At 57.2% G+C, this 4,454-nt stretch overlaps 1 protein-coding gene across 1 annotated transcript in view; it reads right to left on the reverse strand.

The window, feature by feature from the left end:
• Positions 1-167, reverse strand: part of FBLIM1 (filamin binding LIM protein 1) — a 23,264-nt gene extending 23,097 nt beyond the window's left edge. Inside the window, exon 1 of the mRNA XM_029949646.1 lies at positions 150-167. The gene's annotated coding sequence lies outside the window, so the exon portion shown is untranslated. The remainder of the gene's footprint in view (positions 1-149) is intronic.
• Positions 168-4,454: the final 4,287 nt, after the last annotated feature.

A 4,454-nucleotide genomic window follows, 5' to 3' on the forward strand; every position in this document is an offset into this window, starting at 1 on the left:
CGCCCCCGCCGCCCGCCCTTTGTTCCCTCGACCCCTCCTCCAGTCTCCAGGGCCCAGGCCTGGGGTGGGAGGCCTCCCCCCGCTGCCCCACCCCCGGGCCTTTTGTGCGCCCTACGTGATCCTTGCTCCCTCCTCCTTCCCTAGGTCACCTGGGTTGGTGGCCCCACCGGCCTTGTCGGTTGGAAGGGGGACGGGGTACTTCCATCCGAGTTTGGCCTGAGAGCTCCCAGGTCCTAAGAGTCGGGTGGATCTGGATTCCAAGGCCATTCACTAACCGAGTGACCCTGGGCAGTCGCTCCGCCTCCTGGAGCCTCAGTTTCTTGTCTGTAAAATGGGAGTGATGGCAGCTACCCCTTGGGGTCAGCCTGAGGATAAAAGATAATCGAGGGCATCTCAGTTTGCTGTCATCCCTGCTTGTGTGGATCTGGAAGCCTTTGGGTCCCAGTGTCCCCCAGGGAGGGGGGGGGGCCCGCACAGGTCCCTCCAGGAAGCCTGCTAGGCAGGGCCCAGCAGGCAATCAGGTCACCTGCTTTGCCATGGGGGTTTTCGTCTCTGACTCTCTCCCACCTCCTGCACTACCCCCTCCAAGCCAGAGTAGATAGAACTTAGAGCTGGGAGGAGGGAACAGAGCCTGGGCCCTGGGGCAGTTGATAGAGCCGGGATGGGCCGCCTGGGTCCCTGGAGGCCTCGGGAACATTGCTGGGAAAAGGAATCTGGGTCTGATTCAGAAGCAAACAGATTGTTCTTTTGATTAAAGCCACAGTGGCTGAGGCCAGAGGAGCGCTGGACCCAGCGCCATGGGAGGGGCGGGGAGGCCAGGCAGGGTCTAGCTTTCCCTTGTGGCGAAAGCTACAGTCGCCCTGGCCAGGATGGCTCAGGCACTGCTCCCTGGGGGCGGCTCAAGCTCATGGGGGTCATGAGGGGGGCACCTGGATCCCTTGCCTCTCCTGCTCCTCCTCCCGCTCCTCCTCCCAGCCTCTCTAAACCCCTCACCCACTTTTTGTCATCCCCTTTGATGGGCCCCCTCAGCCACACTGCAATCACAACATCACAGGAGCTGCAGATGGGGAGCCTGCCTGTCCTTCAGGTGCCCGACCTTCAGACCTCTGTGCTGAATCTCCAGGACTGTCCCAGTGACAGGGCTGGGTCTTTCTGCTTTACAGTTGAGCAAACTGCGGCTCAGAGGGGTGCAAGGCCACATGAGGGGCGAGTGGCAGAGCTGGGTTCAAACCCACACCAGCCAGTGTCCCGGGTGCACATGCCACTGTGCTGGTCCTGAGGCCCTGCACCCGCCGCCCTCACAGTTGCGGGAGTCACGGCTTGCAGACACTTTGTGGCAGAGGGGACTGGGACTCCAGGCTGCCTGGGGCCTGGGGCCAGCTCATTCCCCGGCCTGCAGCGCTGGCTTCCCCAGGAGGAAGGAAGGAGCTGCTGACTGCCAGAGACAGGAGGACCTCACGGAGGAAGGTGCGATCCAGGGGTTTGCAGATAGTTTGGGCCCTAGAACCCCCGTTTCCAGTGCTTGTGACCCAGAAGCTTATTTAAAACAGATAAAAATGGGGCTTCATCTTCATGATCTTCCCTGAGCCAGCTCACTGCACCCCCAGATGGGACAATGAGGCCCCAAAGGGTTGATCTGGGGCCTTGTCCAAAGTCACACCAACTCCATCTGGGGCCCAGACCTCTGCACATCTGCTCTGGGTTAAGGCTGGCTGGGGAAGGGGGAAGGAGGAAGGGGGATGTGAAGGCCCAGCTGCCACCACCTACCTGCTGTCCAGCACCCCCCGCTGCCCTTTCCACCTGCGTCTCTGCTCCCGGGTGGAGAGGAGTGTCCTGGTTAAGGCTGTCCCACACCAGCCCAGGTGGTGTCAGTGTCACCTTGGCAGGTGCCAGGCTTCCTGCAATGGAAACCCAGGAAGTGCGCTGGATGGGAACACATGCCCTTTGTCTGCTAGCTCAGAGAGGCCCTGCTCCCCTCCTCCATCCCGCCAGCTTTGGACCAGCTCTCTTCCAAGCGACAGAGCAAGAAGGTGACACCTGGCAGCTGCGACCCAGGTGGCAGGGGAGGGATGGGAGAGAGGTCAGGGGGAAAGACCCAGGGCAATGTGGACGTGTGCTGCCCCCTGGGAGGGGAGTATGGCACCCACTGCCCATAGAGGAGGGCTCTGAGGCAACAAACATGGTTGGGCACCTACTACGTGCTAAGAACGAGTGGAGGAGCCCAAGGGAATCACGTTGGACGCAAATAATCCTTGTCCCCACGGAACTTATGGGGAGTTGGGGGAGATGAACGTGTAACACAAATTAATATAATAACTGCCATTCTTCATGGTGACCATAATATAGTGGTGACGTGTGCCAGGTGAATGAGCAAGGGGCTGAGACAGTAAGGGGACGGGTGGGGGCAGGGGAGGCCTCTCGGGAGTGGGTGACACATGGGCTGAGATGAGGAAGAGCCAGCCATGAGAAGAACAGAGGGGGACACTCCAGGGACAGGGAGGCAGTAAGAAATACATCGGCTTCGAGGTCAGACTTCAGCTTAACTCCCAGCATCCTGGTGCTGGCTATGACCTTGGGCAAACTCCTTCCTTCTCTGAGGCTCCGTTTCCTTGCCTATCACTTAGGGGAGGGGCCCCTGGCTGGCTCAGTCGGTGGAGCACAGACCTCTTGATTTTGGGGTCATGAGTTTGAGCTCCACACTGGGTATAAAGATTACTTAAAAATACGTAAATAAATAAATATATATATATATAATTTTTAACCTTTTTTTTAAACGTTTATTTATTTTGAGAGACAGAAAGAGACAGAGTGTGGGCAGGGGAGGGGCAGAGAGAGAAAGAGACACAGAATCTGAAGCAGGCTCTAGGCTCTGAGCTGTCAGCACAGAGCCCAATGCAGGGCTCAAACCCACAAACTGTGAGATCATGACCTGAGCCGAAGTCATTCAACCGACTGAGCCACCCAAGGTGCTCTTAAAATTTATTTTATTTTATTTTTTTGTTTTTGTTTTTGTTTTATTTTTAATACAGAGAGAGACAGAGCATGAGAGGGGGAGGGGCAGAGAGAGAAGGAGACACAGAACCGGAAGCAGGCTCCAGGCTCTAGCTGTTAGCACAGAGCCTGATGCGGGGCTCGAACCCATGAACGTGAGATCTGACCTGAGCCAAAGCCGGAGGCTTAACCGACTGAGCCACCCAGGCGCCCCTTAAAATTTATTTTTTAAGTTTTATTTATTTGGGGCACCTAATCAATTAAGTGGCTGACTTCGGTTCAGGTCATGCTCTCACAGTTCTCGAGTTCAAGCCTTGTTTGGGCTCTGTGCTGACAGCTAGCTCAGAGCCTGGAGCCTGCTTCAGATTTTGTGTCTCCCTCTCTCTCTCTCTCCCCCTCCCCTGCTTGTGCTCTGTCTCTCTCTTTCTTTCAAAAATAAATAAACCTTAAACATTTAAAAATAATAATAATGAACATAAATGAATGTTTATTTTTGAGAGAGAGAGAGAGAGAGAGAGAGAGAGAGAGAGAGCGGGGGAGGGGCGGAGAGAGGGGAACAGAGGATCCGAAACCAGCTCCGTGCTGACAGCAGCGACCCCATGTGGGGCTCGAACCACGAGAGCCGTGAGATCATGACCTGAGCCGAAGTCGGACGCTCCACCGATGAGCCACCCAGGTGGGTGCCCCCAAAGTGAAATCTTAAAAAAACAACAAAGTAGAGGTGCTGCACTGGATACCCTCAAATGGGGACATGAATGCTTCCCTTTGCAGACCTATTGGGGACAGAGGCACCGAAAGGGCACCCGCAGGGCCTGGTCGGTAGTGAGTGCCACGAAGTAGCAATGGCTCTTCTCCGATTGCCCTCGCCTGGTCTCCAGAGACTTCGGTCCACAGAGTCCACGTGCTCTGCAACGAGATCCAGGAACAGGGGCAAATTTCCTGCGCCACCGCCCTCACTGCCCAGAGACCTTGAGGAAGGGAAGCATCTGTCTGCTCTGTGGCCCTTCCCCTGGACAGGCTCTGCTTGGGCCGGCTCAGCACAGGACTGTCAGCCCCAGCCCGGGGGTGGGGGTGTTGCCCAGAAGTACAGCTGCGTGAAGTCGTGCCTCCAGTTTGGGGTAGATGGTCCACTTCTTGGCAAACAGCCTCAGAAGCCCCCCAGTCCTGGCTCTGCCCCTGTCCCTTCCTCCATCCTCTGCCTGCTTGGAGTCAGATCAGTTCCACGCTTATTTCCTGAGTACCTACTGTGTGCAGGGCTGGGCGGGGGGCGGAGCAGTATGGGGAAGCACGAGCTCCCCCACACTGTAGCAGGCGCAGGGGCAGGGCCAGGGGCAGGGGCAGGCCCAGATCTGTCAGTGACTTCGGCTCTGCTATGTGTCAGCCTGTTACCTTGGGCAAATCACTTCTCTCTGAGCCTCTTGTAACCGGGGGGGGGGGGGGGGGGGGGGGGGGGGGGGGGGGGG

This window comes from Suricata suricatta, chromosome 8 (assembly GCF_006229205.1).
Source record: "Suricata suricatta isolate VVHF042 chromosome 8, meerkat_22Aug2017_6uvM2_HiC, whole genome shotgun sequence".
In the NCBI taxonomy this organism is placed as follows: domain Eukaryota; kingdom Metazoa; phylum Chordata; class Mammalia; order Carnivora; family Herpestidae; genus Suricata; species Suricata suricatta.